Genomic DNA, 17,266 nt, shown 5'->3' on the forward strand with positions numbered 1-17,266 from the left:
TCAGCAAAACAAGCATCTATTTCACGTCTCCTGAGCTCCTTCTGTACTAGGTTTGAGCAGTTTAACATTACATACATGACACAATAGCTTTTTCTGTCAAATCTGTCTGCATGTACCTGCTCAGCAGGGAGGAGCCCTGCAGCTGGGGTAGTGAGGGGGGCTGGATTTCTCTTGCCCTGTTTGCTGTGTTTCTTATTTCCCCTGTGGCTCACAGAGAAAAAGTGAAAAAGGCACGCCCCTGTGTGAACACAGTCGATGCATCCTGCTGAAAAGTAATACTCTGTACATGTCAAAGCATATAAAGTGTCAGTCAGTCAGCCATCCTGTCCCTCCCATCCATAGGGCCCAGACTCAGCGAGGGTGGCGCTCCTCTATGAACCGCTTCTGGCTCAGTCATTAATCACTCTGTGTGCATTTGACAGTGACTTTTAATGTCCACTTAGCTGGAAATGATCTTCACCTTTTTTAACAGCTTCCTTACAAAGCTGTGGAGATTTGTAGAAGCTGCAGCTCACCTATAGAAAGTATACAAGTCAAGTCAGTTGTATTTATATACATAGCAATCCTTGTCTCACTCTCGACTCATCATATAAAATACCACTTTGTCAAGACTCCTTGGTGCAACATTTGAATGCACTGGTTACCCTTTAGTGTCATTTTTCAACACACGTGGTAGTTTGGTAGACTTACAAAAAATCTTATGAATGTCAGGAAGAGACACTATGAGTCAGTAGTCAAAGTACCCCACAGTGGACCATGTGCTTATCTCTTGGACGCAAGTGGCTTTGACAAAGTGGCGGTATTTGACATCCTGGGAATGGGAACACGTTGAAAAACCCCAAACCAACTTCATGGAGGCTTTAATATCAGCACAACATACATCACTGTCCTTGTACAGAATCGGATACGAAGAAACCCTCCCAGAAAACTTCTAGCAGAAGTACAGAACATACAGTGAGTGTTTTGAACTAAAATATCTTTAAAATGTGTTATTTTAATCACTAAAAGCTATAACAAAAATTAATGAACCTGAAGGGTTTGGAGCACCTCAGGGTACCAGATTGGTAATCCAGCCATATGTTTTTGAGGAAACATCTTCCAACACGTTCCTCCTGATACATAAATCACCTCCTGTCTAAACGCATGAACTCAATGAATTCATTTCATTATTTCCTTTAAAGTTTCCTCTATTTACTTTTGATTGTCCTCTATAATCTGTTGAAGATATACGGTAAACCACAAGAGCAAGGCCCTTAATCTATGGTCTGTGACCTGTCGCTTTCAGTTTCGAATGCTAATAATCTTGCACAACTTGTGAGGGTGCAAGAACCCTGACCTGGATGCGTACATGATTAGAAGCAAAGAGCAGTCTGTAAGCCCGTCCAAGTGTGGCTAATAGGGGAATGGTTAGTTTGTATACACCCAATTACTGACAGGGCTGGAGACATCTTGCAACACATCACTGCTCCAGTTAATAACAACAGCCACCTGTGTTTGAAGAATATCTTAAACCACACAACAACACTGTTTTCAGCCGTCTGTCCTCTGATTCAACCTCAATTCCCCCCCCAGCTCCTCCACCACCCTATCTTAGGACAAACACTCACGGCTGGACAGACAACAATAAACCAATATGTACCGTTTTCACTATAAGCTCTCTCTTTTTTGTAAACAAAGAGAGGAGCATTAAATTTAATCTGAAATCTGTAAAGGACAATGCTCCAGACACAGCAGCCAGATGTCTGTTTAAGCGCACAGTTCCCTAAGTCTGTCCCGGATTAGTCTGGTGGAAACAAACCTTCGCCCTGCAGAGCCTGAAGCCTCAGGTGCAAGCAAACACACACACACATTTGCTGCCTGGATTTGCCATCTCTCCCACCCTCCCCTCTGGGCACACAGCGCTCCGGCCACACAAGATTTAGGGAGGCGAGTGGCAGCACGAAAGGGAAAAAACAGAGGTTTTGGAAAGTGGTGACCGGCTCTCTGGAGAGGTTAATGACAAAGAAAGGGGAGCTGTAATAGGGTTATTTCAGCTCGACGATATGAGAGTAAATCGGTTCACACTTTCAGTAGTTTCCTGGAAATGTCTAGTAGTTTTTAAGCTACTGCAAGCTCCAAGGGTAACCAAAGCACCGCAAGAATTTGATTCTCTTTCAGCTGCTATTTCTCCAAGTGGTCAGCGACGGTTGATCTGTGGTCAGAGTCTGATTGCATCTCGGTAACTTCAGCCTATTTTCTGTTTACATTTTAACAACACTGGGAATATTCACTGAAAATGTTTCTGACACCTCGGTATTTCACAGCACAGTCAGTAGGACAGTAAACGCTAACCTTCTGGCATCATCATTTTGAACATGGGACTTAGAGAGGCTGTAATGTGTCGGATACTAAATTTCAGGGGTTCGTTGCTCTATCCAAGAAGGACAGAAACATAAAACGTGAAAATACAGTAATAAGACATGTCACTTAATAAGGTGCCAAAGCTGTGTTCTGCTGCTCTAAGTGGTTAAAAAAAAAGTAACTAACATAATTATTTTAGTTGAAAGTAGTGGACGGATCTATGTGATAATGATTGAAACCATATAACCACAAACAGTGGTAATATTTGATTACTAAGGTTGAACAAAATATGCAGAAAACAAACTGAACTATTGGGATGCAAAGGACCCAAAGAAAATGTGGTGCAATGCTAGATTGGTTATATACAGACAGACAGACAGACAGATCTGGATCTTCCTCCACCAGGAAGCTGGATTACTTGTCAAACATCCATCCATGCATTTGCTTGATCCGGTAGAGGGCAAGTCGACTACTGGGCAAGAGGCTGGGTACACTCTGGACCAGTTGCCACACAGTCCATCACAGGGTCGCAGGCCGAGATTCAACTTATCATCACCAGTTAACCTCTTATGTATGTCTTTGAACTGTCGGAGGAGACTCGAGCATCCAAAAAAAAATAAAAAATCACAAAGGCACAGGGACTAGTTACAAACACCACACAGGTTCAAATGCAAAACCCTGTTGCAACACTGCAAACCACTCCACCACGTTTCCTCTCAAAACACGTAGCAATCTATCTATAATTTTGTAATCCTGATTATCCAGGACTAAAATTGGCAGTGTTACTCTAATCTGTAATATTCAGTCATTATATTTCTTCAGAATTGGTTTCTGGTTAAGCACAGACTTGTAGGTGAGCAGGTGTGCTGGAGTTGCAGCAAGTAGCAGGGGGTGGAGAAGGAGGCGGGGACTTCATAGCGCTGCGCATTTAAAAGGAAGTGAAGGAAAGGTAAGACCTTTATTTAAGCTATTTTAGGGCACAAAGGCAATCGTTGCATTAAACAAAGCTTTGGAATATGTAATCCTGATACATGGAGATGAGCTTTTAGGGGTTTAATCAATGACCAGAGTACGATTTTAAAAGGGTTTATTGAAGGTTTTTTGCCAATCCGAATCAATCGTGGGCATTGTATGCAGTAGACACTGCAAAGCCCCCCCTGAGGCAGATTTGTGATTTATGATATTACACTATATAAACAAAACTGACTTGACTCACAACTATGCGGGCCTTTAGGTAAATCAAAGAAGACATCATCCACTGACTCTCACCATCAGAGCGCATGTTTACAATGTAACATCAAACAGGCTCATATTTTTAGATATGCCAACTCCAAAACTAACAGCGGTGAACTGTAGATAAGCTCCGCATTGTGGATAGTTTGGGTCAGTCCTGACTTCAGAGGAAAGGATAAAGTGCCTGTTGTACAGAAGCCAGGAAATATTAAAGTGACAGCTTTAAAAGAAGGCATAAACATTACCAGTATGCATATGGGCAAGAGAATAAGAAATGAGACGTCTGTGTGCATCCATTAATAAACACCACTCTCTCAGTCTGCATACAAGACTCACTCAGTATTAATGCCAGGTGTAAAAGGGTGCCTTTGTTTATTTGTAATTGCATCTCCGCTGCGACAGGAGTGTATGATGAAGGCTAGCCGGCAGCCTGTTTACTGCTGGTAATCGCTTCCTCACTTCCCACAAACCCCTGCTGGTCTCCCAGGGATACGCATGGCATATTAGGAATGATGAAGCCGTGGCAGATGGGCGCGCTCCCTCCCTGTGCCCACTTGCCTTATTTGTGTCACAGGCTGGTGAGGCGAAGCGTCATTATCGGCTAAGTGGTTCCTTCTTCCCAGAGTGTGCGACCAGGTCTGCACTCCAAGAGGGAGTGAAGGTAGACATGGGCAGAGTGAGAGGTGGGGAGAGGAGTGAGACGGCGTGTTGGCCGCCTGTGGTTCAGGTAATCAGCTGGAGCGCAGCCTTGTGCCCTGCTGCCTGCACACCGCTGAGCCTCAGGAGGCTGTTGTCTTTAGGCTGTCATGCTCCGCAAAGCTCCCATCCATTTAAAGTGGCACTGAATTAAAGGTCCGTGATTTATTTCAAGGGCCCCATCTTGCAGCTTCACCCCGGGATGTTAAAGATAGGCCATTAATTTTCAGGAATCAATTATCTAAAAAATGTCTAATTAATACGTGTCCGGATTAATCAGAGGGAGAATGCGTCATCGGAGTCACATATGACCGCCGTAATGGGTTCGGTTCATCCTCAACTCCAACTGTGAGAGTCGGTGGAAATGGCCACCATTATCACTGATGACAGCACCGCCCGCACTAATGGCCACGGCGCTTATCAGGACTGCAGGTGTGTAATTGTTCTGGAGGGATCCCGCTAACAAATAGTGAAAGGCAAAACCCATTCTAGAACAAAAAAAAAAAAAAAAAACCTGCTGCAGGACAAAAAGGATGAGACAATGTGCTGCTCTATTTGCCACATACTATCAAGAACTGACTGGGCATCTTCCAACAAATAATGTCCGAGCATAAAATACACAGCAACAGGGGGAAGGACACAGAACACACAGCAACCGTGATAAAAATATGCCCGAGGAAGACTGTAGCCAGGCAACAATGCTGAGAAACACATGAAATGCTGTAAGGCTCCTCAGCGGGGGACTAGAAAACAAGCCCGAATAAACCTTGTTATTTATCAACGTCTTGGTCGACCACCTTACATCAGCAACCAGACAGCTTCACCCTCAGCTGGCCTCGGGACTCCATCCATTCTTTTTACAGCAGTCGGATCGCATTTAGCACTTAGGGTTGTTATCAACAGGTGACCTGCCTTAATCTTATACTGCAGCACTACAGGGAGCTATGAAGAGCTGCAGATGTATTTGATACTGGCTGTTCCTCGAAAGACTGGATTGTTGTTGGCATCTTTGTAAATCCCAAAGCCTTCTAAAAGACCACAAATTAGATTGAAGCTACAACAAACTTGTTTAACGTGCTTACTACTATGTCAATTATGTTTATGTGCACAGATGACGTAATTCTTTCTGATTGCGCCTCAATGAAGTGAATAACACTGAGTATCACATGAAAAATGAAACATGCCTGATCTGTTAGATGGTAAGTGAGGGCTAAGTTCTTCTCTCAGATGCAGTAGAAGTTGGCATTTGCAAAGAACCGAGTGACTTTGAGAAGAATGAGGTGGCTTCAGTCAGCAGAGGTGAGTATTATGGGATGTGCTGGAAAAGCTTTGATCTGCAAAAGCTCCAATTAGCAACTTAAAAGATTTAAAGTATCTGCTGCGAATGTCTTTATGCCCGACAATGCAGAGCATGTATGCAAAGATGTTTTTGGGATGTTTATTTTTGCTCACATTACTGAAAGTAATAACTATAATAGCAAGAAATGGCTGTTAAATACGATTAAATCATACTTTATTTATCACAGATCACTTATTGTTGCAATTATAACAATACCAGTAATAGTTAGTTAGTTAGTAATAGCTAGTTAATCTCTACTTATTTTATTTATTTACCACCAATTGGAGTCACACAATTTCAACCCAAGTGCAAATTTTTTTTTTCCGAACATTTCTCGTTCACATGGATTGATGTTAGTTTACCATACAGTAGATCTTCATGTCTTACAAGAAATGTGAAGCTTATTTCTCAAAAAGAAGACATTTCTAGGTTCCAAGTCAACAGGTTTAGAGCCTCACATTTGGAACAACTTTTCCACATACTAAAATGCAAATATTTTCCGAATAAATCTGGCAAAATATTAAGCAATGAATCCCAAAGTCATTTAGTGTGTTGGGTTTCTCTCTACAATATAATAGTTTAACATCTTCACCTTACCATGTGAAGTGCTGTGGGATCATTTGTGTAGCAAAATGGCACTAAATAAACAAAATTAAATTGAATTCAACTAACCAAACTCAACAGTTGCCTGCTGTCGAAACTTCATGTATTCAGTCCAGACAGATGTGTGATAACAGCTACATAATAACTGTATAAGTAGTAAAGCTTTCATTTTCCTGTAAGCTTCTGGAACCGAACGGCCTTCCCGTCCCTTCATTGCATTTATTCTGTAAGCTGTCCAAGTTGTTGAATTCACTTAAAATAAAGAGAATGTGTGCACTTCATTTGTCTGTAAATTATAATGTGATGAGTGACATGCTTTCCAGCTTCCAAAACCAAAACCTTGCTTGTGACTGGAGCCTACATGGGGAAATCTGGCCAGGAGGACAGTGAAATGTAAGACAGCCAGGAGGAGTTCCACTGGACCAAAACCCCAAAATGACCTGAGGGATGGAAGGAATTTTGGCATTTTTCTCACTCTTATACAATGTTCTCTTTGCTCCTGTTGTATGTAATCTACAGTGTTTCTCTGTGTCTCCTATTCTGCCTATAAAAATGTCCACAAAGGACACAAAGTTCACTCAAGGAAATCTAGACATTTGTCTGGAAATTAATGCATGTGAAATTGAAACACTTCATGTTTGAACCGTCTACTTTCTGACCTTGTTTCAATTACACATCAAAGTGGAAGACAGTGTCACACAATTTGCACCAGAAACCACTGAAATGCTAAACGATTCAATACGTTGTTCTACGTAAAGGAAAACCAGCATACTTTTCTCCCTGAAACCACAAACTGACTTTATTTCCATTTGCATTGATTTGATTTTTAAGTTTGGACAGAGGCAAGCTAGCTATTTTCTTCTGCTCCAGTCTATATGCTAACACTTGGCGGCTAAAACATCAAGCAAGACTCTGTAAAACTGCTACTTGCCATATTTAACATTCTGTTAGAGTACCAAATAAACAAAGAAGTACCAACACTTTAGTCAATAGGTTTTAGAAGTGTTGGTAGGTATACTTTTTTCCAGTTTGGACAGAGCCGTTTTGCTCTGCTCCTAGTCTTCTCACTGAGCTAGGCTAAACTCTTCTTGACTGAAACAGTGGGCAACATTCTCTAAAACCACTACTTTCCATTTTATAGTTAAATTGGAGTACAGATTAAATCAACAAGTGTCAACATATTAATTACTGAGTTTCAGCAGTGTTGGTGGGTAAACTTTTTAAGTTTGGACAGAGCTAGGCTAGCTGTTTACCAATGTTTGCAGTCTTTATGCTAAGCTAGGCTAAAAGCCTCCTCATTCCAGTTTGGTACTTAACACACATATTAAAAGACAATTTTAATTTTCTTTTTTGAGGTGAATTTTAAACTAATGCAGACTGTTCTGATTCACAAAGCAAAATTTGAAGTGATTTATGCCTTTAAGTTAAAAAAAAAAAAAAAAAGAGGTTAGGAATCTAAAAACAGTGGGACCTAAAACACACACTGTGATGTGGGTGCATCTTCCTTAAAGAGTCCATATCATACAGATTTACTGGTCAGCAATTTTGCTTTTAACTACATTTTCAAAAAACACAATTTTTCCTCTTGTACCTGTCTTTTTTTTCAGGCCCGCCTCCTGAAAAACCAGGCCTGTTCTGATTGGTCATCGTAAGCAAGGTATTCTTTGCTTGAGGGCGTGGCCAAACTAGCCACTAGGCAGGTGTTATGCAAATGTATTAAATGCTGACATAAATAGGCAAAGGGGGAAAAGCCTGGACTTCAAGCAAAGTGTTTGCAGATCTTTTACATGCACAGAAAAACACATAAACACTGTGAAGAACACAAAAGCCACAATGTGGGCTGTTTTCAGGATCCATTGTTATGGTGAAGGTAAACAGTTCCACTGCAAATTAGTGGAAATGCTCATTCACTTGGTGGTACACATCCAGAACAGAACTGGTTCTACAATCAGACTATGACAGATGAGATTTAGAAAGTCGAAGTTGAGTGTATAACAATATGTACGCAATGACAGCAACAACTGTACAATGTGAGCAGCACCATGTAAAATTAATGTTTAACTATGTTCAGCTTGAATGCGCTTTGCTTTATTCAGTCCTCGCCACAAACTCTAACTGGTCCCAAAGGAAATGTGCCAGCAGCCACACTTACCACCCAGAACCACCCACTTAGTAAACCACTGCGTCCCATGTAGATAAAATACACAACATAGTACAATTATCCTGCACTTGATGTGTACTTCTCCGCATACCACTTCACAGTTGTAATCAGAGCTAAGTGCATCCCATAATTCATCATGATCGACGACACCACACCAGTCCAGTCGTATATCGTCAGTCCCGTTACGACCACCATCAACAGACATTTAGGTTTAAGACGTGATGGATTCAGCATGAACATGACTGTTAATTCCCCCGAACTTAAAAATATGTCAGATGTTCCTCTCAAAGATTCCCATTACAATAATACTGTCAGCATGAATTTACAATGTATGCTTCCATCAAAGACTTTCAGAAATATAGTCCAGACAGAAACCACTGCAAATATTCTAAGAAAAAAACTGAACAGTGCACTATATTAGGGGCTGACTGATATGTATTATTTCAGGACTTGTACTGATATTATTTACCAGTAATCAAGGAGACCAACAACTGATATTTTGAACTGATGTACATTTGTAGAAAAAAAGGAAATCTTGGCATTAGAATTTTGAATAACACAAAGTCCAACACAAAACTCATGGAAATCTATTTTTATTTTTTATTAATTACATAATAGACTTTAGAATAATTATTCTTGATTGAGTCTTGATTTTCTGTTATTTGTGGCATTTAACTAATCAGGTAGTACTGTGGAAGGGACATCAATTAGGCATCAAACCCAAAGTAACACATTTGTAAATAAATGGGTTTTTTAAAATCAGGAATTCGTTTAAAAAACGACAACATTAGCAATAATTGGAAAAATGCTGGATATCGGAGCTGATACATGCTTCTAGCTGCTTCATTAACTGTATTCTTCCTCTCACCGGCATTTGATTGCAACTGTAAAACTATGAGTTTGATCCCACAGCGTTCTAACAAATCATTTTAAATGGTTCACGCCATACAGTATATAATTTTCTAGCATGTGTATTTAGGGGTGTCCCAGGAAACTCTAATAGACCTGCTAACGCTTGCAGTCTTAACATGCATTGTGGCATTCATTAGAAAAACCAGATATTCCACAAGGCATTTGACTACTCACTCATACAAAAATTGTGACTGTTGGGACAGACCTAACGTCGACCAGGAAGCAAGCAAGTGTTTTTATTTTCTCCAGACCTTTGTGAAGTCATAGCACGATTAGATTAATGTGAGCATTTGGCTCAGGGGGGAAAAAAAGATGTAATTTTTGTCTCGGTTTGTGCCATTTTGAGAAAATTTGTGTTAGTTTGCATCCATTTAAGTCTTCTCCTTTGACCTTCTATGCAGTTGAGCGACATCAAATGTATTAAATTTGACTAATAAGCTAATAAGAAAATCAACAATAGGGTAATTCAACTTATTTTAAGAGAAACAAGTCAAGAGTAAGTTGATGCGAACACCAAGTGCTCTTATATAACAACAGTGAAAGAGAAAGTCTCCTGCCAGCAGAGGTATAAGTGGCTTAACCTCGGGACAGGGCAAGTTTAATTTGAGTTGAAAGGTTAAGTGGCTGAAATTGGAGCTCAGCGGATAATCTGTCGAAAACCTATTCCTAGGGAGGGAGATGTCAAGCAGCATCCTCCTCGTTCCGATCTAATACTTGCGATGGCCTCAGAGCTCAGGTGCTGTTTCAGCTGGATCGCCACCACGAGGCATTAGAAAGCAGCCACTGAGCCGAGCAGGGAGGAAAATAAGGTATGAAATCATGTGTTCACCCACACAATAGAACGTGGCTGGAGGCAAAGTCTGTTTTAAGGATATTGCTGCCGTTCCATCATTTATAATATTGTCCTCGTGTCCCTGGAACGCAGACACGAGTGACGGTGAAAACGAGATAAAACAAACCACTTCAATTATGGAGAAATGAAAAAGACAGAGGATCATTTCACAAAGTAAGACTCGGCAAACAATAACACAACGCCGTCACCAGGGACTCCTGTCTCATCTAAAATTCCTCCTTAAATGCCTCCATTAGGCCCCGAGGTACCGGTGCTGCAATCTCGCTTTATTGCAATTCCTTTATGGTGAAAGGTCAACCACCAGAGGTCAACAATCTCGTTCCAATCTGGCTGCAAGCGTCACTTTCAAAAGGCAGTGGCCGAGACTGGACGGACACCTCGGAGTGACAGCAGTGGCACGCCCCGAGCATTCACCCGCCAAGTTCATTAGCTTAATATCCGCGGACATCTGTTTAACGGGCGGGCTGTTACTACATCCCACCTAATCAGAGTGTTCCTCAGGGAAATCATCCTGAGGAGTTAGAGACGCCATCAAACAGCAGCGCCCCTGCCATCCAAAGGGCCGCTCTATCATCGCTGTAATTAGGATCTCAGTGAAAAAGGAGCCACGTCCTGACAGCTCTCTTATTATTTTATTTTATGAGTGGGAGGAAGATACACAGTTAATATAATGCCCCTGCTCATTTCATTTCATTTCAGGCTTTTAGTTGATGCTTTTAGCCGCGAGATAAGCGAGAGAGACCGTGTTTCTATTCTGACTGCTTAAGTTGAAAGCGTAAAACTGAAATGAAAAGGCACTAAGAAAATGACACCATTCCCTCCAGGATCTTGTGCAGTTATTAGCTACACAAGTGGTGTTGCATTATAGTTGGTCAACGTTGCAAAATATCTCCACATCTAAGATATGGATTGGCGTAAAGCGTGTTATAATTCCCAAATATTGATTCTTGTGACCTCAGATTTTTCCTCCCACATTTACACGCGTATATTGCGATTGAAACTCAGTTACTGCATAGATTAGCACAAAATCTGGCCCAAAATTAAATGGTTCGAGCAGTCATGCAGCTACACAAAAACTTGTGTGAAAAATGAGTAAACTGAGGAAATGGACTGATAATTGGCAAACCACGTCTGTAGATTCCTGACCTTTTCCGTGCCACATGCAAACTATGGGGAGCACGCAAGCTGTCAGCAAACTTTAAAAACATGAAATGATAATAAATGATCGACATGCACAGTATGTTATCCACTTGCTTTACATCTGCTGCTGACAGAGTCCAGCCTCCTCACAGTTAAAGGCAAAGGTCAAAATCTGCATGCATGACTTGCCAGTCCACGCAGTTTGTTGATTCATTCCCTCGGTTTATGAGTCTTTAAGCACAATTTATTAATACATTCCCTCATTTTATTAATTAATTTACATAGATTATTTACATAAAGTAACACATGATGCCAGAGACATGACAGGTCAGTTAGTTCCTTCAGTTCTGCTTGTGGGCAAATTAGTAGATGGTGATTTAGAGATCTAGAATGAGGCTACAACACTTCCAGGTATTCCAGGTACTTGCAATCTTTACCATTGTTCTGCAAAAAGATGCAGAGATTTTGGAGGAAAAAAAAGAGCAATCAACTGGCAGAGCTTTCATAAACATGTATTGTTTGCTGTGTAATTTGCAAGTTTTTACATCTTGCATCATGAGTTCGAATTCAAATGAGACAAAACAAGTTTTATCTTCACATTGGAACACTGAGCAGAACAATCGCAACACACCCACATCAGGACTGTGACACTCACATGAGAGGCCAAGAAGCTGAATAAAATCCAGCCAAAGGGAAGAAGCTGAGACAGCCTGAGGTTCTTTGGTGGACTGTAAAAAGAAGAAACACATTGAAAACCCACTATATGACAATTCCAGGTGCCTTTAAATCTCCACAGACAGACTGCAAGTGTTAAATCCATTAGCAGCCCATGTCGAGCCGGACAAAGAACACAAAAAGATATGCAGCTCTGCCTCTGCATCCACTGTGTCCTCGGGTTTGTTTTGGCTGTTGGCAGTCAGACAGTTAAGTCCTATGAGCAAATGTTTAAGCCATGAATATGTCTGCTGCACTCAATGCACTTCCATCACCCCCCTCCACGGTCACATCATTTCCACTTCTAATATCCACAACCACAAAAGCACGTACGATAACGACATTGGTTGCTTAGTTTTCTCCCACGTATTTATAGGATGCATTTGAGCTTTTCAAACACGACAAACCGAAAGAGTTTGATTGGATCAGACATGAGCTCTTCATGTTATCCCACAGTATCGCAGGCCAGCAGAGGCTTTAACAAGCCTCGGTCAGACTGTAAATTGTACAGAGTTCGTCAGGGCCGCCATCCAAGGCAAACTCTCCCAGCACATGTGACGTGACAACTGATCTCCTCCAGCTCATGTGAACACACTGTACAGATCACACAGACAGAAGGGACGAGTCCAATCCTGAACTACTGGTGCATTAATGTCAACGAAATTCAAACGTCACTCAAAGCTGATTACAAAATGAACCTCTAATTTGTTTTACTTCAGGGGGAAGGTTTCCATACCCACTTCCACTTTGGATCAGTGGGTGAAATAAAGTTCTGATGCTAGCATAGAATTTATGGAATCTGTCGTCTCTCCTTGTTATTTTTTATTAGCAGTTCTCATTCATACCCACCACTAATTGTTACTTTCATTCATTAAACCAATGAGCTGGAGCTAATTAACAGTAATCTGTAACAGTTCCAGTGAAACTTGAGACTGAGGCACATGTGCACAAGTGTTGCTAAAACGGGGATTTTCCACATGAAAACACAAAAACACGCTTGAAACACTGTCAGAAGCACGCCAACAAAACATTTGCCAGTGCAAACCTAACCTTAAAGCCATGCTGACCAATCAGAAACCTGAAAAATACCTGCTACTGGTTTTTACCAGCAATTACCAGCAATGTTGCTTCAAGGAAGGGATGAACCATTTGTGTTTCTGATGCAGCTGTTCTCCACTATAGTGAAAAGGTACCTGTACATTTACATGTTAGCATGTAAAAAAAAAATTCTTAGGACTATTTTGGCCAAGTCTGCCTTTATACAAAACTACCTCATGTAAACAAAGAAAATAAGGGTGGAAACTCTAATATCACAACATCAAACTCCATTTTTCCAGACTACAACACTGCAACTCTGAATAGGCTTACCCTGGTAGGAGTTTTCCAAAACACTCTGAGATCTAAAACTGCATTTAAGGATACACGAAAGACCAAAAGGCAATAATACCTGCGTCTATAATGGCACTTTTGTGCAAACACCACGTGTCCACTGCAGAGGTTTCACTTTGTTTCTGCAAATACCAGTGTCCACATTTGAAACAGCAGAACTAGGCATGCATACATATATGGAGGACGCACTTGCAAGTCAACCATAAAGTAGCACTGAAGCAGAAATGGTGTACTATTCCTGTTTCCAATGCAGTTTCTTCTTAGCTATTCTTTCCTGGGACGATCCTAAATAATCATATCGTTATTGGATCCTGAAGAAATCATCTTGTTTGCACTACTGTTGTATGTACAGCAAATTGACAATAAACTTGATTTGATTTGAAATAAGAGCCAGTATCATCAGAAACTTTCAAAGTTCTTTCCGAACCAAGTCACCTTCATGTCCGAAAGTAATGACAGACTGTTGTTTCTCTGTATTTAACTGAGCTGCTCTTCTAATAATATAGATTAATTAACATAGTTGAATGGAGCTGTTTGCCATAACACTACCTCAGCACAATGAAACCGACGCTCTCAAAAGCATTAAGGCAAGAAGTTCCAGCAGTTAACAGTTGAGAAAGTTCATCTGCTAATTGAAGCCAAAAGCTTTCATCAAGGCAAACAATGACGATGTTGAGGAATCGTGTTTTGATTAGTTTACCACATTCCACATGTGTTATTTCACAGTTTGGATGTCTTTAGCTTTGTTCTACACTGCAGACAAAGTGCAAAAGCCAAGAAGAACATGGCTGAATAAGGAGGTGCGTCCAGATTTTTGACTGGTAAGAAAAGGCTGCCTGAAGACGCTGCAAACAAAACCAGCCTGCTGGTTCTGAATGTTTTTCACAGAGAGATTCAGCATAGCTCAGTTTGGGGGAGATCCAAAGCAATCCCCCAGAGGAAATGAGTGTTTTTGCAGGCTTTTTATTAGAATTTCAAAAGTAAGTGGATGATGGGGGAAAAACGGGAAAAGAGCTTTTTAACAGCTGTCCAATTAAGCGTGTTGATCCATTCATCATTCCTCGTTTTCATGAGTGCATATCTTCCACTGCTGTAAATGAGATGGAAAAGGGTTTTAGACGTTTGTCTTGAGATTCTTGTTTGCCTTTTTCTTTTTGTTCTTCTTCTTGTCCATCCATCGCAAATCAGGAAGTGAATGTTTTCTGTGGGGATACATGGAATGTCAGAAGAACAGCATAAACTCGGAGTTAAAAGCACTCTCTACTTTTCAAGGAGGACGGTCTTTGGGGCAACGCTACCCCCTGCTCAGCTGGAAAGGAATGCGTCCTTTCACAAGTTGAATTGAGGGCATGCCTGGCATGGAAATAACAGAGGAAAAAGTCACAATTTCCCAGATTCTGGAGGTGGGGGTGGGTGAGGAAGAGCTTAAACTGGAGCAGCTTGAGTCTTTTTTACCCTTGAGTGAGTGGAGAAGACATCTGTGCTCCACATACAGGTCAATGCCATGTTGGAAATGTTGTTCCTCCAACCTTTAGCTCTTTGGAGAAACATAAATCAAGACTTCTGTGTTTTCTCAGCATCACCAAATTTTGGACATGCCACAAAGCTATGCATGTCTGTGTGTTACTTCTTGACAGAGGCTGTGCACTCTTTGGGTGCCCTTAGATTAAATGCAAAAATGCTGTTGCACAACTGGAGTTTGTTTTTATCAATAAATACACATCATACACAGGATGCAGAAACAGTGCCATTGCCGAGGTATTATTTTTTTCCACCACCATAATTCTCAGAGGATGAAACCTTAGAGTTTGGATGCTGCACAATCTTTCCCTCATTGCAGTTCTCATTTAAAAAGCAGAACCGTGTCCTATAACGGAGTACACTTACATTGTGGTATGACTAGTATGACATGTAAAAGAGTCTTTCTTCCATCTCTGACGGCAGCCTTCACTGGCTGCTATGGCAGGAATGTAAAAGACAAGTTTACATTTTTTCAAACCCTGAAAACACTGCCACACTTTGGCTGATACACACTCTCTGTGTCTAACCGACTGTTGAAGCTTTATATTAGTTTCTGCTGAATTATAGAGCGCAATTCTGCACAGAACAAGGACTGTGGATTTCGTCCCCAACTGGTATCGCATTAAGAATAGATCGCTTCATTGCGAGTAGACAAGAGGAAAAACCTTCAATGACAAATACCCCTGTCAATGTAAAGAGTTAGATGTCTCCTGTTGAGTTCTATGCAGTCTGTCATTGCCGGGGGGTCTGTGTAGCTTGGGAACATGAAACCCACGTCTGCATATCTGTGGTTTTGTAAGGAGTCAGCTCTGCCAGTCTGACTGAGCCACACATGGCCCTGCATGTCCCCCTTCTGCAAACACTATAGCAGCATTATGGGCAGCTGATTCCAGGCAAAACTGCTTTCTTACAGTGCATTCAGTGATAAATATGGCCACAGAACAGTATTCAGTAACATGGAGCTCTACCAATGAGGTCATGCTGACAGTCCAGATCATGAGCTCATGGAGTCTGTTTTCTATTCATAGTTTGACTCAAGAAACTTCAGTCACGTGCTGCCTTAAATCACACAGCAACACGTAGGAGGAAACTTGAATATTACCTCTGTAATTACCGAGGAAGTTTTCCTCTACAAATAGACAAATGCAGGCATAATCATAGTACGACATCCTCGTTTCCAACCACTGTGTTTGGCTAGTTTTTCTGCCACATACACAGTTGGCACACGTTTGAGATTTGCAAGTCAGCAAACAATCAGATGTTGGCAGGAAAGTGATTCCAGGTTTGAAAAGGAAACAGACAAAAAAAAAGATTTCAGAACAGCTGGCAGGAAAGTTAAAAGGTGCTTAAGAGCAATAAAATAAATATTAATTACACAGAACTTGTGTTTCCTCGTTCAACTTGAGCAGACTTTGTAACAGAGAAAGTGCACCATGTAAAAAGCATCTCTGCAACATGAGGTGCACCAGAACCTGCGGTGGACGTTTTCCCGCACACTCAGCACCTCGGATGAATAGCTGTTGCTCCTGCTCTTTGCACAGCCTATTAAAAGCTGCTGGTGCATATCTGCTTCACATCAGGATGTGGGGATGTAATTACTGTTACCAAGTAAAGGATGAGGAACAGCAGAAGAGCGCAACGCAGCTTGGTTTTTTTCCACTGCCGCCCCTCCTGTGCCAGCATGGAACTGCTGGGCTGCCGGTTCTAGCCACCAAAATACTCGGCATTTTCTACACAGTACTCACTCTGAAGAGCTTCATCACCAGCTTTAAACAGTGATTTTTCTTTAGGAAATATGGAGCTAATAAAACATGCATGACTTCATGCTCTCGTGCTTCCTACGCTGTAAAACATCGTACAGGAATGTAGTCAAATCAGCTAAACTTGTTTCTCTGTCTTTCTCAGACTCCATCAGAATCAAGAAAAATCCTGTTTTTTTAGCTCGTTAACATGTCCATGTGGTGTTTCTAACATGCTGGAAGGCACATCATGAGCGAAATAAGCAGCCAGCGTCATGGCTGAGCAGGTTCCTCAGAATCAGGGATCCAGTTTGGACAGATACGGCTGAACTTCTCCAAAGTTTTACAGTGTTTGAGGAAAGTCTTTGGTGAGCTGGTGTGCTCGAAGTGTAGCAAGTAGCAGAGGGGAAGATGGAGAAAAAAGTTCTGTACTTTCTACTTACAAATAAGCCATTTTGAGGCATTAAGTGATTTTTTTTCATGGAAATAACTTAAATTTGTGGCGTTCAGTCAATAAACAGAGAGTTACTTTAACTTGATGTACATTGTTTAAATATTATAAATTCCACTTCAAGTTTCTAAAAAATAGTACGACACAGATTTCCCAGCATGCATTGATTGAGAGT

Source organism: Stegastes partitus, unplaced genomic scaffold (genome assembly GCF_000690725.1).
Source record: "Stegastes partitus isolate 25-593 unplaced genomic scaffold, Stegastes_partitus-1.0.2 Scaffold411, whole genome shotgun sequence".
Lineage (NCBI taxonomy): Eukaryota > Metazoa > Chordata > Actinopteri > Pomacentridae > Stegastes > Stegastes partitus.